This window comes from Silene latifolia, chromosome 6, assembly GCF_048544455.1.
Source record: "Silene latifolia isolate original U9 population chromosome 6, ASM4854445v1, whole genome shotgun sequence".
NCBI lineage: Eukaryota > Viridiplantae > Streptophyta > Magnoliopsida > Caryophyllales > Caryophyllaceae > Silene > Silene latifolia.
This window is the reverse complement of record NC_133531.1, coordinates 47064876-47088466: the sequence shown is the minus strand read 5'-3', so window position 1 is coordinate 47088466 and position 23591 is coordinate 47064876.

Genomic DNA, 23591 nt, shown 5'->3' with positions numbered 1-23591 from the left:
CAGGTAGTCACACTCCCGATCGAGAAAACCACTCACGATATATTCATGTGCAAGTGCGACCTGAAAGACACCTTGCATTGAGTGGGAGATTGTTGTTAAAATGGACAAGAGAATTGATAACACACCCTTGTAGAGTACAAGGAGGATATTGTTGTGATAAGGAGTTATCCACAATTGTGTGTTATAATCATCGCACAACTTGTCTCGGACAAGTGGGAGATTGTTGGAGTTTTGTCCTCCACAATAGTGCGTTAACATAATAAATCTCATTAATGGAATATCATCAGATATTTAATTATTTGATCCTCATCAGTTGATTAACGTAAATCGATAACGGTTGGCTGACTAGAGTTTGACGTTATTGTCGTGAGACGGCGGTGATCAACTGACCCCTTTCGGTCACACCTATAGGAACGAACCCCAATAGACAACTAATTAATTGTATGAGATACAATTTATTTAGTCTCTTGATTTATAGACTAAAAGGTTAGTCGATTATTTTTAGAGAGATTTTGAGTTGCGAACTCGAGGAGCGGCAGTTATTATTTAATTACGCGATAATTAAATAATAAGTTTTATGAGACGGGTTTTAGTTAATTAATTGTTAATTCACTAAAATTGTACTAATTGATTAATGTGATTAATATTAGTACGTAAATAATATGTGTAGTGGTACACGTATATTTACGGAGTGATTTGGACGAATTAATTATGGAAGTATTTAAACATGAAACGATGTTTAAAATAAAACTACACGTATTTGTGCGACAAATATAAGAACCAACATGGACCCGTAAATGGGCAAGTGGACCGTGTAAAATAGAGTTGTGGATGATTAGGAACATAATCATTTCACCTTACTTTATATTCTTCCATAAGTTATCTTATAATGATTTTGCATGTGGATGTAAGATTGATAAATATAAGACAATTTCCACATGCCACACCCACCTAACCCACCCGCCACTTTCCCTCCTATTTACTCCATCTAATGTTCATTTTCTAAACCTACTTCACTCATGTGGTTTTGCATGTGAACAATTTTTGGTTTATCTCTCTAAAATAATTATTCATCTTTACTAAGAAGTTAGTAATACTTTTTATTACTAAGAAATGTTAGTAATATTACAAATAATATCAAGGGTATAATTTTAACAAGTTTCTAGTTACATACTTGTTATTATTTTTGGGTAAGTTCTTGGGTTCATCTTGAAGGAGATCTTCTCTTTGAAGATTAGTAAGGAGGATCATCCATTTGGTATAAGCTCAAGAACAAGCTAGTAAGGTGAACTAGTTTGTGCCCATTTTACCATAAAATCAATGTAAGGAAATTTTTTTTCCTTAAACTTTCATTTTCATGCTTTTATATTTGCATGCATGTTACATAGATCACATAAATGATAAATTATGAGATAATTTAATTTTATATTAGAGAGTCTAATATGGATCTATTATCTTTCAGTTAAAGGCGGGTCAAGATCAGGACGGGTCAATGGTATGAATAAAATAATATAAAGGTTAGTATAAGACGGTTTACCTTACGATCTCAAGGCGGAGGGCAAAAGACAGTCTTTCTCTTCCTTTCTCTCTTTCTCTCTTTTCTCTCTAAAGTTGGATGGTGGATTTTTGGTGGATTGCATTAGGATATTGTTGGGTAGGTGAGGATAAGGGAGTATATATGTATGTGGTGGGAGTATAATACATGTATAATGTATTATCATTATTATTATAATCATTATTATTCTGTCTCAACATAACTCGTATAAATAAAATATTATTATTATTATTATTATTAAATACGGAGTTTTCCCCCCCTTAAAATAAAATTCGTCCCGAAGTTTCACCTCACTCTTTCTTTTCCGACTATTTCCTCAAATCTCATGTGTACTCTTTTCCCGAAGTTCGGTGTTTAACTCTCACTACTTCATAACTCTCACTATTTTCTCACATTCCGTACTTCCTTTTTCCTAAACTTCTGAATTGTTACATTCACTCCCCCTAAAAAGAACTTCGCCCCGAAGTTCAACTAGCAATGTCAAGATACGGTCTCATACACTCATTACTAAATTCCACAAATGACATGTTTCAGGTTCCACACTCTCTCCTACTTGTTGCAAATCCATAAGTGAATCACACATAATTCTAATGGAATGATATACCCTACTCTACGAGCCTCCCAAACGTCAAGCTACAAGGTCCCGCCCACGGTTCGAAACCCTAATCCCATAACAACTCCCAACTCAAATGGTTCTAAATATACGCATAAGTCTCGGGGTATAACTCGATCATTACTATACAGATATAAATCATATCTAATCTCACGCACACACATGTATGCAAATCAATCATAAGCATGCAGAATCTATGAAACAACCAAATAATGCAACGTCACTCGTCATGTGACTCAACTATGCTCAACATTCCCATTTTCCGGATACTATGCCACGCATATACCGCGTCAAATCCACCACATGATCACACATGTGTTTTCAACATCCATTCCCATCTATTACCAACAACTTCCGCTCATACGGAAGACCATATATACAATCATGCAAAAGACCACTATGCAACACATAACTTGCATTTTTCATCTTACTTTTACGCAACGAAATGAACTCACGTCAATTAACACACATCAAACAAGGTTTTCATATCAATTCTTTCATCGACCAACTCATGTCGAATCCACGATTTCCATTACTTGTAAAATTCTACACCATATGATCAAACGTAAACAATTCACACATATCACACATGTAAGGTTAATCATGGTTGCCCAGCACAAGTCAACTAATATAAACCACGAAATAAAGGTACATGCTCAATATTTGGTCAAATACTCATAAAACAAGGGTCAAAGCAGTCCACTCGATCGAGTTCAGAAGGCCACTCGGCCGAGTAGGCGACCACTCGGTCGAGTGCATGGTGGTACACTCGGTCGAGTGTCACCTGGGCATAATGTTTTCATTCTCAACTCGGTTCCAAACTTCCTATTTCATCACATAGATGCTAATAAATCTCGATGGTGACTCATATACCATTAAACAACCGAATCAAACACAACAATTGGCCTTATGGCCATCATTACTACACACTTAAGATAAAACATCCAAGGCATACTGTGGGCATGGGCCACATCTCGGTCTATGGATTTGGGCCACCTACCGGTCCGTAGTCGCGGGCCACCTGCATGCCAAGCCAACCTGTGGACGTGTAGCGGTCTTTTGAAAGCCACGCTCAGCGGCGTAAAAATGCTTTCGACCGGATCGTTTTAGATCGGTCGGTTTCGTCTCAGTAAGGGTCTCGAAACGATTAGAGATGTTTGGAGTCGCCACCAAGCATTTATGGGATGCCTGGAACCCGTTCGAATTCCACTTTATACCTCGGTCAAATCAAAGCACAAAGCAGCGTTTGACATAGGTACTAAAGATAAGGAAATTGTCCCTCTTTAGCATCCTATCTCTAGAATGACTCTCGTACGCCTTGGATAAGGTCGTCCACTATCCAAAGTTTCTGAGTAAGAGGTGAAGGTATGTATTGGGAAGCCCTTTAATCAGACACCCAATCCCGCTCGCGTTAGCGGCCTCTACTGATCGATCTTGGTTGGTTGAATGCAAAATTTGATAAAACGGTTTAAATGCATGAATGCGCATCCAATAATTTAAACCTAACATGTGAGAGCTTTCTAAGTCGGTTGATTTAATCCAAGTATCAAGTACAAGATGTCGGATTGGATTAGTGATTGATTTGCATGCAAGACGGAAATTAAACATCCATTTAGCATATTAGGTTTAGGGTGCATAACGTGATCCATTTGTCTTAGTAAGGCATTTTGCAAATATGATTTTGAATGAACAAATAGTCATCTGATCCGTCTTATATCCGGGCTTACCGGAGTCGGGATCGTCCTAGACTAATGCTGGAAGGGAACATGCCCCGTACCAGAAGGCTACATGAGGCGCGAGCCAGCCGGCGGTATAAGGGGCCTCCCCTGGTTCTGAAAATGAGAAAGAAAAGGCCTGCTTGAGGCGCGAGTCAACCAACGGTTGTATGCCGTGTTCTGACTATTCGAAAAACGTTATAAAACGTGTAAAAAAATGGGTATTTGAACCCGGTTTGATTTGAAAGGGTCGTTTAGACCGCATTTGTTGATTTGAAGAACTAGACTCGAATAATCATCATTGTTTTGATAATATTCGGTGTCGGGTTCGATTTGACAAACTTGACATGAATAGTTTTGCAAGTAATTACGAACTAATTGTTTTAAGTTCATTTGGATGTAATTAGTCGATACTCATCATCGTACCCGGGTTAAAATCCGGCATGGTATGTAGAACCAAGGATGCCTTTGTGTTGGTGACTAATATGTTTATTTTGAAAATGCAAAGAAATGAAATAAAAGGTTTTAAAATACCTTTTAAATGTTATTAACCAAATATTATCACCGAAACACGGATTTAACCGTCATGGTACATGGAACCAAGGGTGAAAAACGCTTTATGGTTAAAACAAATAAGATGAAATAAAAAGGGTTTGAAAATATTTGAAATGGTGAAAACCGATTACAAATATGAAAATGAATTAAAGGGAAATGACGAGAACAAACACGGTTGATCTCTGACCTGGGCGCCCCATTTAGGCGCGGGCAAGCCGGCGAACCAAGGGGGCTTCTGCCTCAGACCAAAAATCAGTTTTGGCTCGTTTATTCCATGTTTTGGTTCATGTATATTATGCACGTTTTAGCATGTTATAATCATGAAACAAATGAAAACATAACAAAAGAGGATTTTTACACCCTCATACTTACATGTTTGGTTATGGCGAGTGACCGACGTAAGTGTAACTACTCGTTTGATCGGAAAAAACTCGGTTTAAAACCGTTTTGGTAAGTAAAAAGAGTGTTTTAAGTTTAGTGACGGCGTGGTGGTCGAAGTGGTCGGTCAAGTGATTTAATGCACAATGACGGTACCAAACAATGTGTAAGGCTTGTATTTACGATCGGTAGGTCGTAAACACGCATCGGATTGTGACTTAAGAAGTCGAGTCGAGAATTTTAAGGGAGAAAAGAGGGGGCGGACACTCGCGTAACTCTCAAATGGGTGGCATTTGAGGGGTATTTATAGGAGAATGAGTGGTTGTGTGAGTTTTGAGCGACGTGGCCACCTGGGCTGCTCAAAGAGGCGCGAGCCACGTCGCGGTTCTTCGAGGTGAGTTGTCGCTTTCACAACAAACGCAATCATGATTTGTTCTATCCTAGGTTTTGTAGTCACATGTTTGGTACTTGACCATTCATGAATCCGGGAAAACTTAAGGTAGAAGGTTTGAAATGTTTTGTTTTTGGTGGTTGATTCGGTTTGACTCGTTGTTGGAGTCGGGATTTGAATTCTTGAGTCGGTTTTTGGTCCGGTGTCGGTTTTGACTCTAGTTAGTGTCATTGCGACCTAGTCGTCGTGCATTAAACACTCCAGGTATTTTTGAAATGTTTTGAAATGTTTTATTTTCGAAATCATTTTAAGTTTTCCGACGTAAAGTTGTATACAAACTGTCGATCAAACGCCGCGATTCCAAAACATGTTATAGTCCGATAATCATCGGGTGTTTGTTGGAGTCTCAGCAGATACTGGGTATCTACAGAGCCCCCACTTTGACTGAGGCTTGGACAAGGCGAAAGTCAAAGTAGAGCCCCCAGGTCAATCGAAGATTACAACCTGAAGACCCAAGCGACGTCGAGGCGACTCGAAAGGATTCGGGGCAAGGACCTGCCGTCGGGAAGGGCGACGCCAAGGTGACTCGAGGGTACGAGCCAAGGACCTGTCGTCGGGAATAGTTTAGAGTCTGTCGACTGTCCGTGCGGGTCGTTTAAAGTCCATTAGACTACGTATAAAGGCTCGCCAGCCATAAGAAGGAGTCATACCTGAGGCATCTTCGGATATGTCCTCGCACGTTTGCGGACAAAGGGCTCGCCAGCTGTGATAAGGAAATGTACCCGACGCATCTTTGGGATGTGTCCTTACGTGTATGCGTACAAAGGCTCGCCAGCCAATGGTAAGGAAATGTACCCGAGGCATCTTCGGGATGTGTCCTTGCGTGTATGCGTACAAAGGCTCGCCAGCCAATGGTAAGGAAATGTACCCGAGGCATCTTCGGGATGTGTCCTTGATGTTTGCGGACAAAGGCTCGCCAGCCATGATAAGGAAATGTACCCGAGGCATCTTCGGGATGTGTCCTTGATGTTTGCGGACAAAGGCTCGCCATCCATGCTAAGGAAATGTACTCGAGGCATCTTCGGGATGTGTCCTTGATGTTTGCGGACAAAGGCTCGCCAGCCATGATAAGGAAATGTACCCGAGGCATCTTCGGGATGTGTCCTTGCGTTTGCGGACAAAGGCTCGCCAGCCAATGAGGCGGTCGGTTGATGGACCGTGAGCATAGTCGCGTCGAATGGGCTTGTTTTGAAAGTAGCGAACTCGTGATGCCGCTGTGGAAATAGTGAAGTCGAATTTTCACTATCACTGTTTTTGAAATGAGTGGGTTCCGTGGGGAAGCCCCCTACTGGTATTTGAAGGAATAGTGAATTTGGAATCTTCACCATTCGTCGTTTTTCTTTGAATTTGAAGTGGCGGTTTCGATCGCCGTTGAATTTGAATTTCGAAGGAAATAACAAATTTTAAATTTTGCTATTACGTTTGAAGTGACGGTTTATGTGCCGCCGTTGACATTTGAAAGAAATAGTGAATTTGGAATCTTCACTATTAATTGAAGTGACGGTTTATGTGCCGCCATTGACATTTGAAAGAAATAGTGAATTTGGAATCTTCACTATTAATTGAAGTGACGGTTCATGTGCCGCCGTTGACATTTGAAAGAAATAGTGAATTTGGAATCTTCACTATTAATTGAAGTGACAGTTCATGTGCCGCCGTTGACATTTGAAAGAAATAGTGAATTTGGAATCTTCACTATTAATTGAAGTGACGGTTTATGTGCCGCCGTTGACATTTGAAAGAAATAGTGAATTTGGAATCTTCACTATTTTGAAATGACGGTTTATGTGCCGCCGTTGACACGTTGTGGACGCGGGCCCACGGGGGCGCTTGGGGGAGAACAAGCGTTTGCATTTGTGGAGTCGCCACCAATTTATTGTGGAAAATTGGAAACCGTTCGAATATCTCGTGTCATGTCAAGACACAAAGTAGTGACATGAACACCAAGAACTCGTTACCCTTAGCATTCTATGTCTAGAATGACTCTCGTGGATGCCAATGAACACGGATGTTCACAGAGATCTGGAGTAAGGGGTGAGGGTATGTATTAGGAAGCTCTTTTGATCGAACACCTAATCCCGCCCGCCTCAATAGCGACCTCTACTAATGATTAGGGAAATTATCTATACTCGATATGTAGTCGATTTATATGCATGCAATGCAACATCCATTAGATTAGTCCTAGCATGTGAGAATTAATACTAAGTCGGTGAACACGTAATTTAATCATACAATTGATGTCGAAGTAGGATTTAGATTCAATTACATGTGAAGGCATACAAGTGATACAAAAAATACAATAATGAAATTACAATAAAGAAAAAAAATACAATAATTACATCGGATTTATTGATTTATGTCGAAAATAATTTTAAAACGGATAATTTGAGAAAAAGAATAAATGAACGAATTAACGAACAAGAATTAGGGTGATAATACGAATAATAGTTAATTAATACGTAAGCTAAAACTAGGTCAAAGCAAAACGGGAGTTCAGAGACAGAAATCAACCAGGAACAGGCGCAGCAGAGCTGCGTCCTTTGGAAGAGGCGCAGCAGTTGCTGCGTCCGTTCCTTGGCTCAGTTCTGGCTGTGAAGCCGGAATTGCAAGTTGTTAATATTCGTTGGTTAATTTGATGATTGATTAATATTATTTACTCGGATGGAAGTGATTATCAGGTTATTTACATATGAATAAGGGTCATAAAAGCAATAAACATGGATGAAACCGATTAGACAATACGAATTAATTACAAGATTAATAAGGCTAATTAAAGAATTAACAAACTAAACAAATTAATTAGACTAAACAGGTTATTAATGACGAATTAATGATGATGACGATAAATAACAAATGAAAATATATCAAAGATGAATTCCAGAGATTCAATATGGGTAAATCGAACCTCTAAAACCCGAATTGATTTTAATGACGAAAACCCGCAAATATGAATTACTTGGGATTTAAGTCGGGATTTAAAAGATGAATTAATTACTAATGATGATGAATTATATGTTAGCTTATTAAAATTATTATGCCTAAATCGTTATATCAAAGACTCGAAGAACAAACGAAAGATATAAAAGAAACGAATTGACAAAAGACGAAGGAAGAAGAAAGGAAGCAGGAACTGCGGCAGCCTCACGAAGAGGCGCAAAGGCGATCTGCGTCCCCTTCAAGAGGCGCAACGATTCTTGCGTCCTTTATCGACGGTCATCTTCTGGTAATTCGCAAAAAGGGATTTAAAGTATGGTTTTATAAATCGGTTTTAGAAATACTTTCGACATAAACCTTACATTATTGATACAAAAGTAAAGAACAATAAATAAAATAGGGATTTACACCCTCAGACTTACATGTTTGACGAAACGAGATGAACTAAGTTAACGTTTAGTGATGCTCGACTCGAATGTAGACGAAAGTGCCCTCGTAAGAGGAAATTAAACAAAGTTGATTAAAGTTGATTATGGTGGAGTTGGTCAAATTGGTCGGTCATGCAAAACGAGGCTGGTACTCAGAAAGATCCGAGCTTACGTGGTCAAAAGTTCAAGCACGTAGACGCCAAAAAGTAAGAACGTGGTCTAGAATGCAAAGGGAGAAGAGAAGGGCGGACACTCGCGTGAGAAATATGTGAGACCGAAGGTCTCTATTTATACTAATCACACGACGGAATTATGGTAAGACTAGGATACGGAAGGAAAGATCCGGAAACAACCGACTTAGGTTAAACACGGAAACTTGGACAAAAAGAAAACCTTGAGGAAAAGGCGCAGCAGGTGCTGCGTCCCTTGGAAGAGGCGCATCACTTGCTGCGTCCTTTCCTCAGCGGGTTCCTCCTGCGCAAGAAAGCGCGTTTGACAGCCTGTCGTATTTTAGGCATAACTTTCTCTACAAGACTCAGAATAAGGTTATTTTGGTGGCGTTGGAAAGCTAATAAAGAGATCTAGAACTTTCTATGAAATAGGCCTGACCCAAAAAAGTTGTTATCACCTCGAAAAGTGGGCCTAAAGGTCGGGTTGTCATTTTAACTAAATGAAATGCACATTTTGTAATGTAAACTTTATGTTTAGCCCAAAGAAGTGACATGTGACTCAAAATGAGATATACCCATGACATTTTATGACATCCTAACCTTAGGTAGACAAGCACATTGCTTTGACTCGGGATTTGACGGTTTTAGGAAATGAATACGGTTTTTTGACCCGGACTCCAAATAAACTCTAATTACTGCCAAAACGACCGTAATGACACCTAGATGACAACCATGAGGTAGACACAAGTGTTTGAGCGATCACTTGACAATAAACTTACGAACTGTCACAAATCGTTCCGCGTACCAAACATGCGGCCCAATCATCACCGGGTGGTTTGCGGGAGGTGCAGAAATGAGGTATCTACACACGTGTGGTGAAAGTAGTGGAATTTAATTTCCAGCTATCATTTTGAAAATGACGGTTTTAATTGCCGTTGTTTGAAATTTGAAGGAATAGCGGATTTTGGATTCTCGCTATTATCTTTGAAATTTTTGAAGGAAAATAGTGAATTTTTATTTCACCATTATTTTCGAAATTGGCGGTTTTGATCGCCGTTTGGAATTTTCGAAAATAGCGAATTTAAATTTTTGCTATCTGTTTGAGAAAATGACGATCTTTAATATCGTCAATGAAAATTCGAAGTTTAATATGCGAAATTGGGCCAAAGCCCAATTTTCGGTGAAAAAGCAAGGGGAGGCCTGATTGAGGCGCGAGCCTCCTTGCAAACCAAAGGGGCTTCCCTTTTTTCTGTAAAAGACGCGAGTTCAGGCTGCATTTCATTCATCACTTCGTCTTCTCCAAATTTCGACAAAACAAGCTAAGATCGCCATTGTTGGACCTTCTAGCTCGCTTGGGTTCGTGCTATCATCAACAATGTCATCTCAAGGTATGCATTCCCTCATGAATCCATTTAAATTTGTTGATCTTTAGCTTGATTAGGGCGAATTTTACCCTAGAAAAATCGAATTAGGCGTTTTGATTGAGCCCATTTTGAGTGAAATTGATGATTGCATTAGGTTAGAAACCTGTGTTAGGAGTATAGGGGTGCTTTTAGTTTGCATTTTGGTCCCCGTTCCCGCTCCCTATGCTCGAAAAACGTGAGTGAGGTGAGAAACCGTCTCATTTCGCAATGCTAAGTTTATTTGCTTGGGTAATGGGTCCCACTAGGTTGCATTGTAGTTGGGAAAACCCGTATTCGCCATTGTGGACCTTTGTTGGGTATTGTGGGCAAACTGGAATTTTTGCATTTTGTGACGGTCTTATGTCTGACAAAATAAGCGCTTGTTTGGGCTTGAATTGAGTCAGTTTGCCTTGAAATGGACCTTATTGGTAGTTTAGGTCGCTTTGAGGCGTGATAAAATCACGTTTGCCTTTTTGCGGCCGTTTTTTGAATTTTTGACCGGTTTGTGCTCAAATTAGCGTATGGATTGCCTTTTTGAGCCGTAGAAAAATACCCCATTGTGTCGGGAATGTATTTTGGTTTGTTGGCGGACCTTGTAGGGTCTTGAAATGCCGTTTTTTTGGTTTTGACTCGTCTTTTGCTTGAAAAGAGGGGCGAGTCGTTTTTTGTTGTGAATGGTTTTGTTTGGTTGGATTTCTGGGCGGGATTGCCCTTGTTTTGCTTTGCAGGTTGTGTTTTTTTTTTTTTTTAGGTTTGTCTTTTTTTTGGACTTTTCCATTTTATGCCGTCATAATGCCGAAATTTCGGCTGACGTTCTTTGTATGTCCTTTTGATCGCAGGGTACCATTTGGGACCTATGAGGTCCGTTGTTGAGGTACTGGAGGAGGAGGATGATCCTGGAGGGGAAGAGATGACCGAGGAGGCTGCCGGATTTGAGGCGGTCGTGGAGGATGCTTCCGTAGAGGAGGAGAGGCAGCTGATGTGGCCGGCTTGTCCTTTTCATTGTGGCTCATAGACAGGATGGCTGGTGTTTGGGGGTCAGCACCGGGGTGGTGCATCGCATCACGGTTCTTGGCCTCCTCATCATCCAAGTCTGCAAGACACTGTCTTCATTTTTGTCGTGGAGCAGGAACGAGGTATTACCGTCATGGTAACCACCTCTACTTCCGTTGTTGCTCCTCTGTTTCTTGTGTTGCTCCCTTCCTTTTCTGTTTGAGAGGATAGAGAGTGCTTAGTTCGGTAGGTGGCGGATAGCCTCCAGTTCGTTGTCTTAGGCCAGTGTCTGTATGATAGATGTCTGTTTTAGGCCAATGTCTGTATGATAGACGGTTGTTTTTAGGCCAGTGTCTGTATGATAGACGGTTGTTTTAGGCCAGTGTCTGTATGATAGACGGTTGTTTTAGGCCAGTGTCTGTATGATAGACGGTTGTACTGGATCCTGTTTGTACGGTCAGTTGTCTGTATCAAACGTATGTGGATGTATTTTGCGTGAGGCGGTTTGTATATATGTGTTTTTGGATTGCGGTTTATTTTGTGATTTTTGGCTTTTTTGTGTTGTGTTTCGGAGGAGCGCTGTCGGCTGTTGATTCTCCTTTGTTTTTGCACTAGTCCCTGCATTGTTAGTGTAGAAAACAGGCAACAGATAGCACCTATGCGTAAACGTAAACACGTAAAAGCATTTGAACAAAATTTAACCAAGATGACTCGAAGCTAAAAATTGAAACTTGAAATGAATTTTGAAAATTCCGTGACAAGTCGTCACGTTCGATATTCAAAAGGAATTGATTTGAAAATTTGAGCAATTAACTCGTGTCGTGAATTAAATTGCATCGAAATTATTGAAATTGATTTGTGACTCGAAAAATTCAAACTCAAACCGTCAGGATGAATTTTAGAAATGGATTTTTACGAGTATATGTGATTTTTGTAAGATCAAGACTCGGATTTGTGAGCGCTTGAAATTTTGAGGAAAACTTATGTCGTGTTATCAATTTTCGATTTTTATTTTGATGGAAAATTGTGAAAAAGCGAAAAATTTTCGGAATTTCGACTGACATGGAAACGATCCGTCGCGGATGGGGGCGACTAGCCCTTCCCCCTTTTAAAAAAAAGAAAGAAAAGTCCGTATGTTTAAAGCTGCGTCATGGAAACCGTGTCGGATTTCGTAAAACACGAAAATAAGGAAATGTGAGTGTGATGAAACACAAAATGTCCTGGATCATCCCAAAGGGGCGCGAGCGTCCTGGCGGGAGGTTTGAGGTGTCAGGAGAAAACACAAGTTGAAAGAGACAAGTCAACAGCGGGAATCCTGGGGAAGGCCCAAAGAGGCGCGAGCTGCCTGGCGATGTAAGCCAGCTCTCCCCTTTTTCTGAAAAATGCGCTGATCATTTTTGTATAAATAGTGATGTTTGCGCTTCATTGTTTCATCATCCGAAACACAAAAACATATCTACAAAACCTCTTCTTCTCCTTCCCCAAAAATACTTCATGGATGCTATTGAGAACGCATTGCGACAATGGTGCCGGGATTTGTCGCCTCCCGAAAAGCATCAACTCATTTGCATGGGAGTTGGTCAATTGTTGGTGCTTCGTCAAGTCAAGGTGCAACCTTCATTTCTTGAAGCATGTTCTCGGTTTTGGGATTCGAAACACCATGTTTTCGTTTTCCCGAAAGGTGAAATTTGTCCTCTTGCCGAAGAAGTTGGAGCCATTGGTGGGTGGCCGGGTTGTGTTCCGGTGCTTCCTCCGACTCGATTGTGCTATAAGGAGAAATTCCGTTCCATGTTGGGCTTGTCAACAAGCCAAATCAACTTTCTTCTTACTCCACATGGTGTGGATATGTTGGCCCTTATCAACATCTTTTCAAACCGATTAGATGTCAATGTTTCGGAGGCGGCTAGGAGAAGGGCTCTTGCCTTTTGTCTTGTCCATGTGTACCTCTTTGTTGATATCTTGAAGAAGGAGGGGCCAAAATGCTATGGTAGCATGACCCATATTCATGTGATTGAGCAAATGGAGCATGGTAGAGATCCATCGTGGTTGGTGCTTGGCGAGATCATCCAAGCTTTGGACAAGGAAGGCTCTTGTGGAGAAGCTCCCTCATTCGGATCCCCGAGGATCCTTCAAGTGTGGCTATTAGAGAGGCTAAGGTATGTAGAGCCTCCGGTTAATTCTTCTTCTTATTCCTTCCGTCACCTTACCATGAGGAAGAATTTATACTCGGATAGTTTTGCTTCCACCGAGGCTTATTGGGTCGCGAGATTGGCGGAGGAGGGTGGTCCTCACATCCGTTGGGTGGTGTCGTGGTGGCACTTGAGGTCCTTCACGGGGTTGCCCGCTTCGGGTGATAGTCCTCGTTCTTTGATGGTGGTGGGTTTGAAGGTTTCTTCCTTCATATATCCCGAAAGGCTTATGAGGCAAATGGGGCGTCAACAAAAGGTGCCCGCTCAAGATACTCTTGTCCAAGAGAATGTTTTCCGGAACTCCGAGCTTGTGGAGGTCTTCGAAAGGTGGTGGGCCACTCGGCCACTTTGGGAGGTACCAAACCCCGTTGCCACGACATGGGTGACTCCCGCTTATGTCAAGTGGTCACGAGCTCCGTCCTTGGAAAAGAGGTCCAAGTTCCGTAAGGACGAGGTTGTCGACTTGAAGTATCGAGAGGTTGGCAAGGCCAACCGTGCCTTGTTTGAGGAGTATGTTGATGGAGTTACCCCCGATGTGATAAGACCACCGAAGAGGAGGAGTTCCGGCCCCAAGAATATGGTGGGCCGTGCATTGGCTCTTTTTGGGTCGAACATGGGGTCTTGTGCTAAACCGGAGGCCGTCGCCGTCTTAGATCCGTTGAGGATCCGTCCCGAGGAGGAAATCCATGCTAGGCGGGCCAACAAGAAGAACAAGGGGAAGATGTACCCCGAGGGAAAAGGCAAGGGTAGAATGGAAGAGTGAAGACCTCCATTACCCGTTTTATTATTATGTTGTATTATTGTTGTGAGTTTTTATTATATTGTACTAGCTAGTTATTGTGTGTTTTGTGCTAGTTTTATTATGTGAGGTGTTTTAGTTGACACCTTAGTTTTGGCAAGTTGTAGACTCGTCGAGCTTTATTTGTTGTTGAAATTGTAATCCCTCCCATTATTAATTAAATAAGAGGGTTGCCCGTGTCAAAATTGTGAACGCTTGTTTCTTCCATCCATTTTGTGAAGGCAATTCGATTTGAATCGTCCTAAACATTTGCACTTGGGAAAGTGGTATTTTGTGAGGAAAGGGAGAAAGGCTTATTTTTGTATTTTGTTGGGAAGGGGAATGGTTCTCCTTCCTCTCTTTTTTGATAGGGATGTCTTGTATGTGGGTGGTGTTTTTTTTTATTATGGGGGTGGTTGTTTTTTGATTGTGGGAATGGTTGTATCCTTGTTGTGTAAGAAAGGATTGCCTACGTATCCACCTAAAGGGTGAAATCAAACCATGATCGTAGTTCGAAATGCTTTGTAAATTTGATTGGGTTTTGTGGTTGTATCCCTCAGGCATAAGAGGGACTGCCTACGTATCCACCCGAAGAGGTGAAATCAAACCATGCTCGTAGTTCAGGGGTTTTTGTTTTAGTGCAAATGGATGTTGCCTTTGACAGATCAAAGGACCTTTGAAACGGGCAAGGTGCCTCAGCTTAGACTCGATAAAACATGCAATTTCAAATCAGAACACGTTGAGGAACTTGACTTGAAAAGGGGTTGAGGTGGTTGCTAGTTGTAAAACTAGGCTTAGGTTGTTGGTTGCTATGGTTCAAGGGTAGTATTTCTTGAGTTGGTTTAGGTTGGTCGGGTTTGTAAAATCCTCCCCATCTAGGTCACTCAGTCTCACTGCGCCCCCCGAAAGTATCTTCTTGACCATGTATGGCCCGGCCCAGTTGGGTTTGAATTTCCCCCTCGGATCGACGGGTAACGGTGCTCGAACCGACTTGAGGACCAAGTCGCCCTCCTGGATATTCCTGGGTTTAACCTTCTTGTTGAATGCCCGTTGTATACGTCGTTGGTATAGCTGGACATTGTGCAAGGCGTTGAGCCGCCGCTCGTCTAGAAAAGTGAGTTGCTCGTACCTTCGACGGGTCCATTCCGCCTCAGGGACCTGACTCTCCAGTAAGATGCGTAGAGAAGGGACCTCTAACTCTACCGGTTGAACCGCCTCCATACCGTATGCTAAGTAGAAGGGTGTGGCGCCTGTCGGTGTTCGAATGGAGGTTCGGTATCCCCAGAGTGCGAATGGGAGTTTGTTCGGCCAATCGCGGTAGTTGTCTTACATTTTCTTGATAATGGTGACAAGAGTTTTGTTAGCTGCCTCCACCGCTCCGTTGGTTTGGGGACGGTAGGGGGATGATCTATGTCGCTTGATCTTGTATTTGTCCAGTACGGCCTGAGTTTCCGCCCGGAAGTGAGAGCCTTGATCGCTGATGATTTCATGGGGTACCCCATATCTGCAGATGATGTTGTTTTGAATGAACTTGGCCACTTGTTTGGCGGTCAAGATTGCATATGACTGTGGTTCCACCCATTTGGTGAAGTAGTCGATGGCGACGAGGATGAAGCAATGCCCCTTGGTGCCTACCGGGTTGACTTTCCCGATGATGTCGATGCCCCAAGTCGAGAAAGGCTAGGGTGAGGTCATTGTATATAAAAGGGATGGTGGTATGTGTTGTGTGTTGGCGAAGATTTGGCAATTGTGGCAATGTTTGACGTAGTTACGACAATCGGCTTCCATGGTAGTCCAGTAGTAACCTAGCCGTGTGATTTTCCGTGTAAGCATCATTGCGCTCATGTGAGGGCCACATTCTCCGTCGTGAACCTCTCCTATGACTTTTTTAACTTTGTGATGGTCGATGCAAAGGAGGAGAATTCCTTGGGGTGTTCTTTTGTATAGTTGATTTTGGTTTATCACGAATTGTGATGCAAGTAAACGGATGGCTCTTTGCCCTCTTTGATCAGAGTTGGGAGGGAATTCGTTTTTGGTTTTGTAGTTGAGGATGGCTTGGTACCAAGGTTCATCATGGCTTTCCTCGTCGTTGTTGATGGCACAAATGTGAGCTGGCTCGCTCCTTCTCTCGACACATAGAGGCATCGATGTCATGTCGTCAGGTATGTTGACGAGTGCGGGAAGTTTTGCCAGGGCATCAACAAATTGGTTTTCCTCTCGTGGCAAGTGGAAGTAGTCAATTTGGTCGAAAAACTCGGCCTCTTGATTGATCTTTGCTCGGTAGGGAGCTAAGTTGTCGCTTTAGATTTTCTATGATCCGGACACCTGATTGATGATGAGCGAGGAATCGCCGTGGACCCTCAATCTCTTGATGCCAAGTGTGATGGCTGCTTGTAGGCCGATGAGGCATGCTTCATATTCAGCGGCATTGTTGGTGACGACAAAGTCTAGTTTGACCGAGATCGGAACATGTTCTCCCTCTGGTGATTAGAAGGATTCCTACCCCGAAGCCTCTCAGATTAGATGCACCATCAAAGTATAGGTCCCACGCGTCAGAATCGGCACAAAGGATGTCTTCGTCAGGAAGTGACCATGTGTCGGTCGTTGGATCCTCGTTGACGGGATTCCTTGCCAGGAAATCGGCAACTGCTCTTCCCTTGATAACCTTGAGGGGTACAAACTTGAGATCAAACTCGGACAGCATGAGTGTCCACTTAGACAGCCTTCCGTTTAGTACGGGTTTTTCGAAGATGTATTTGACCGGGTCCATCTTGGAGTAGATGTGGACCGTGTAGCTGAGTATGTAATGCCGCAGCTTCTTTGTTGACCATACTAGGGCAAGACATGTCTTCTCTAGTTGGGTATACCTCGTCTCGTACTCAATGAACTTTTTGCTGATGTAGTAGATGGCTCGTTCTTCGTTGCCAACTGTTTGTGCTAACATTGCTCCCATGGCTGTGTTTGTGACAGTCAGGTATAGGGATAAAGGAATCCCTGATTGAGGTGGCATGAGGACAGGAGGTTTGGATAGGATTTCCTTTATCCTGTCGAAGGCCTTTTGACAATCGTCGTCCCAATCGGTGTGATCGGAGGCGCGAAGTTTCTTGAATATCGGTTCACAAATCATAGTGAGCTTGGCAATGAAGCGGCTGATGTATTGAACCTGACCGAGAAATCCCCGAATCTCCTTCTCGTTCTTAGGCCGAGGCATTTGTTGAAGGGCTTTGATTTTGGTTGGATCAATCTCAATGCCTCTTTTGCTGACGACATGTCCCAAGAGTTTTCCGGAGGTGACCCCGAATGCACACTTCTGAGGATTTAGTCTCATGTTGTATTTCCGCAGACGAGCGAAGAATTTCCGGAGGGCGTTGATGTGGCCGTCCCATTCCTTTGATTTGACAATCATGTCATCGACATACACCTCTACCTCCTTGTGCATCATATCATGTAGGAGAGTAGTAGCGGTTCTTTGATAGGTTGCTCCGGCGTTGATGAGGCCGAAGGGCATGACTGTGTAGCAATATGTACCCCACTGTGTAGTGAACGCAGTCTTGTGCATGTCTTCCTCAGCCATTTTAATTTGGTTGTACCCAGCATACCCATCCATGAATGATAGGAGAGCATGCTCGGCAGTATTGTCCACCAGGATGTCAACATATGGCAAAGGAAAGTCGTCCTTTGGACTCTCCTTGTTCAGATCCTTGAAGTCGACGCAAACCCGAATTCTTCCATCTTTCTTTGGTACGGGCACAATGTTGGCCACCCAATCAGAGTATTCAGACACTTTGATGAAACCAGGCTTGAACTGTTTATCCACTTCTTCCTTGATTTTCAGGGCCCATTCAGGACGCATCCGGCGTAGCTTCTGTTTCACAGGTTTAGCTCCGGGTTTAATGGGTATCCGGTGCTTTGCAATTTCTCCGTCAATCCCAGGCATGTCTCTGTAAGACCAGGCGAACACGTCCTTGTATTCGTGGAGGAGGTCAATGAGATGTTGTCTTTTCGAGGGGTCCAGGGTTGTCCCTATCCTAAGTTCTTGAGGTGTGTTATTGGTTCCTACGTTAATAGGTTCGGTCTCCTCAATGATGGGGGTTCTGGTTTCCCTTTTGTCAAGTTCTTTGGCTAGGTGAGGTGGGTAGTCACTCAAGTCAAATTCCTCATAGTCATTCAGAATTGCATTGCAGTTAAAATGAGACGAGTCATAAGCAAACTTAGCGTTCATTAAGTTGACACGAGCGAAAAGGTCAAAGAGGACAGACATTTCGTGGTCAGTCAGAGGCGACACAACAGAGGAGGTGGCCCCCAGAACAGGCTCCAAGTTGTCACCTTTCATGGGAGTGGGGATGACCCTAGCAGACTCGGTGATGGACAAGAGTTGGTCATCACACATCCAATCAAACACATTTATAATACTCAACAAACAACTAGTTAGCGGTAAGTCGAGGTCGATCCATGGGATGGTGTGCTTTGGGTTCTAAGTCTATCTATCTCAATTTATGCTAGTGTCACAATTTGGTTGGGTTTGTAGTTGTGTTCTAGACTAATGCAAGCAATAAAGTAAAACAAGCAATAAAAGGAAGGATGTAAACAAATGATTAAAAGTGCTAGGATATCATGGGGTCATAGGGGATTCATGGTGTTGATCATACAAACATGTTTACAAAGTTGCAAGCAATTAATGTTGTGGAGGAACCGAGTTGGTTTATATCTTACGGTTCTTAGGAAGAGTTGGGTCCCGGAGCCGAATCGATTAGATTGTACAACACCTACAAGTCGACTTACTTTCCTCCTAATCAACTTCTATGCATGGTCTAACAAGACTCGAGTTTGTTTATATCTTACAAGTCTCATTGAAAAGGTAAGTGATGGGTAAAAAATGCAAGGATTCATAGGCTTAGCATTTCATCAAACATAACATGTGCATAGGTTGACATCACAACAAGCAAGCAAATTTAATTATGTGAACATATTAGATTAAGCATGAATCAATCCCATGTTGGTTTCCCCTAATTACCCACTAATCCTAGCCAAAGAACTACTCACTCATTATCATGGGAAACATGTAATTAATGGTGTCAATCATCACAACAAGTGTAAACATGATAATAGAATGAAGGAATGAACAATAAAGAGTAAAGAGTAAAGGAATTATACCAAACTTGAGATGATGCAAATAATAAAGCCAAGAATAAAAGAAGAGAACTTGATTGATTGATGAAGGGTTGTCAATCCTCCAATAATAACCCAATAATCTTCAATTACCCAAAAGTAACAAACTTGAACAATAATTAAGGAGAGATTAATGTGGAATTTGTGGAAAGATTAAAGAGTAATCTATTCTAATCTATCCCTAATCTAAGAGGAATTTCTAATGTGGAGGCTTTCTACTCTAAAAACTTCATGCTTTGATTATTTACAAATGGGGTATTTATAGTAGGGATTCATTAGGTTAACTAAGGTTAAATTAGTAATTAACATTTGTGAGTTCTAAGTAGGGAATTTGTAGTCTTTTCGGAGAGATGAGCATCTCAGCTGAAGACGCCACGATCCGCTCGTCCAGGAGGGGAATCCGCTCGGATTGTTGTAGAGGTGGACGAGCGTCTTTGGGCAAATCCGCTCGGATTGTAGCAAGGGAATCCGAGCGTCTTCAAGGCTTGGACGCTCGGATTCAGGCTCTTGGACGGGCGTCTTGTCTCCTTGGCCGCTCGGATTCTGCTTCAGAATCCTTCTCTTCGATTACTTCTTATTCTTATGAGATTAGTCTTTAATTCTTGCCTCTCCTTCAATACTCATTCAACCAAGATCGTCAATGTCCTTCCAAATGACCTCAAGAGACGGGAATTTCCGCCTAATTGTCTCCTTTCCTACAAATCAAACACAAAGCAATAAGAAAGCAAAATAGGAAGCATTTGACGGATAAAATGGCTATGAGACGCTATAATAATGTGCAAAATAGGCTCAATTAGAGGACTAAATGTGCGCAAATAATGTTCACATCAAATATCCCCAAACCGAACCTTTACTCATCCCGAGTAAAGAGGTGACTAAAACTAGACCTTTATTTAAACTAACCTACTAATATAGCCGATATGAAACAATTAGCGGGTCTCACTCCGCCCCTTCAACTCACAACAAGACAACCATGAGGTAGGATGCCTTCTTGCACGGCAAGGTGGGTCTTGCCAAAATGGCGACACATCCAATCATTAAAGCACACAAAATCAAGTAATGGATGCATCTACAAAAGAATAGCCACTTTCCTCATCTAAGTGGCGGAAATTATCTACAAGGGAAGCAATTCAAGGGTACACACTCCTTCATAGATGCAATTTCTTCAAACTACTAAGCCTAGAAGGATACCAACAAATCACCTCCAAGTTGTGTCAAGCTAGGGTACCTTTGTCCTCAATCGTTAAATGCTTTTGTCAAGAGTAGACTCCCTATGGTGTTAGAAACACTGGAGGATCGCGGAATTCCCCCTCTTGCCTAGACAAGAAGAAGGGTCGTCCCCTCTCTACCATGCACAAAAATGGATATGATGGATAAAGGGATCAATAGGATTTGAGTTTCATTTGGGAGTTTGCTTTGTTGTTGTTTTTTTCCCCAATTTCTTGTGGCATATAACATTTGAGAACACTTTCTTGCCATTTCTTTTGATTTTTGGCATTTCAATACTTGACAATTTTCAACTTTTTGCATTTCTTTTTTTTTTTGAACATTTTCAAAGTCACCCCATATGTAGTGAGGGTGTCTTATATTTGAAGCTTTAGGAGTCTATTTTTGCTCCTCTTTTCTTTTGATGCAATTGCAAACTTTTTCTTTTCTTTTCTTTTCATTTCTTGAACTCAAATTTGAACAATTTCTTTTTGTGCCCATTCCCTTTGATGACAAAATGTATGGTAGAACATGGATGAATGATGGTTGCATGGTTTCAAGGGTCACCTTGGAATAAACGGTAGCCAAGGAGTTATCACACCACAAGGTACTCTTGACTAGGCCTTAATCCATGGGTCAAAGATACTAGCATGACACATCCTAGGGTGTTTTACAAGTATTCTAACAAGCAAAGTCTTAAGAAGAAAAAGCATCTACTAGGGCCTATATGCACTTGTCAAGCTTCCCAAGTAGACGGTTTCGCAAAATTTTCTAACATGCAAACTATATGCCATCAGTGTCCTAATGATGTTAGCTGGACTTGGAAGAAGGTGTGCAAGCTAAGGACTGAAATGCAGACTGCCTATTCTCAGAATGAATGGAACTTGCTACCTGGTAAAGAGTATTCAGTTGGAAAAGGTTACTCCTGGCTGCAACAGGCACCCCCTGAAGTGGCATGGCATCATCAAGTTTGGAATAAGTGGACTGTCCCTAAACATGGAATGATTGCTTGGATGAATCAGCATAAGGGCCTTAATACCAAAGACAAGCTATTTCGCCTTAATATCAGCAGTGACTATTTCTGCTGTCTCTGTGGAAATGAGGAGGAAACTAACCAACACCTGTTCTTTAAATGCCCGTATAGTAAAGAAATCATGGTGCGTATTCAGACATGGGTTGGAGTTGTGATGCCTGATACCAGGGATCATGAATGGAATGCTAGATTGTCTAGATTGAAGGTAGGGATTCTGAACAGCATTCTGAATGCTGTTACTTACCATGTGTGGAGGCAAAGGAATGGATGCAGGCATGAGATGAAACTGCTAAGGCCGGAAGCTTGTGTGACAATGATTCAATACGAAATCAGGACCAAAATTAAGCAACAGCTCAAAGGCAAGCTAGCTAGAAGGGATCTTATGTGGATAGGAAAACTCATGTAATTATGTTTCGGTTGTGTTATGTCTGATGCTTGGGTAAGACGAATATAGTTGATGTATTTTGGTACTCTTTCAATATAATTTTTACCTTTACCAAAAAAAAAAAAAAAAACATTTATACATCCTAATGCATATGCTTCTACCAACTAGTATGCCAAATAATCTAAATGCAATCCTAAATTCACATTGTTTATACCACATCAATCAAAATAAAGCCACATAGTCATTAACATAGAGAGGAAAAAGAACATTGGAAAGATCATACCATGCGGTCTTCATATTCCTCATGCCTCGGATGTGGCGTAGTCGATCAATGTGAACAAGGATGAACAAACACAATATATACAAACACAATATATACATAAGACTACACTACAAAGGAATGAACATGTTTTTGGATTTTTCAATTTTTCAATTTTTATGGGTTTTGTTTTTATGAAATTAAAGAACATATTTTTGTGATTTTTTTGAAATTTTTCAATTTTTATGCATTTTTGGAATATAAATTCCCATCCCCCACTTTATTTTGGACATTGTCCTCAATGTACATGTAAGAGTAGGAATGAAAAAGAAAGTACATGTTTTTGGATTTTTGAATTTTTGAAATAAAGTACAAATGCAATATGATATGAATGGATGCATGCTCTAACTAAATGCAATTCTATATGACATATATAACAAATGAATGCAATCTAAACTATACTATATGATGCATGTTTTCTAGTAAACTATGGTCACCTATGATCAAACCTCCCCAAACCGATTTACGCACTATTTCTAGTGTAGAAAAGAATAGGATTGTTCATTAGTGACTATGCATGAGTTATAGTTTATATGCAACTAGCTACATGAACCATGTGAGATATATTACAATGCAACTATACTATATGAACTAACTAATGTAAATGCAATATAAAATATAATACAAATGCAAGTGAAAGCTAAACTAAATGCAATGTATATACAAAAGAGAGAGGGAGAGAAAAGTATCATACAAATGGAAGTGATGAGGTGGGTATCCTTCACTCGTCATCATCATTTTGAGGATAGCCATACCGGTGAGAACTTCCTCCTTGGTCATACCCTCCTCCTTGGCTAGAATGCCCTCTACCTTGGCCACCAAGATTCCAGGCTTGGTCCCCTTGATTAGGGAACAAAAGGTGTGGTTGGGCCCAAGAGAGCCGAGGGCCATTAGGGTCAATATACCCTTGTTGTGCCATTTGATAGTACTGGGGATAAAGGGCCATGTAGTTATCGACCCTACCTTCATGTACCCCGAGGTCAACTCTATTCATAAGGTTCATCAGGTCATTAATGCCCGGGGTATTGGGGATTTCCGGTCGGAATTGTGCATAGGGAGTAGGGTATGGTGGGATGGGCACATAGGAAGGTGGGGGAATAGGTCTTACCGGTATCCCACAAGGTATTTGTTGTTGGCGAGGTGCCTTTTCCCTTTGAGGGGGATTGCCGATGATTTGGATGTCAAGAAGGTAGCTCGGCCTAGGCGAATACGGGCTCAACCGTGGGTCGGTACCCGGTATATTCCACCCCGAAAGAATGATGGAGGAGCACCCTTTTGTGAACCATTCTACACTCCCGCCTTGAGTGTAGGCACACC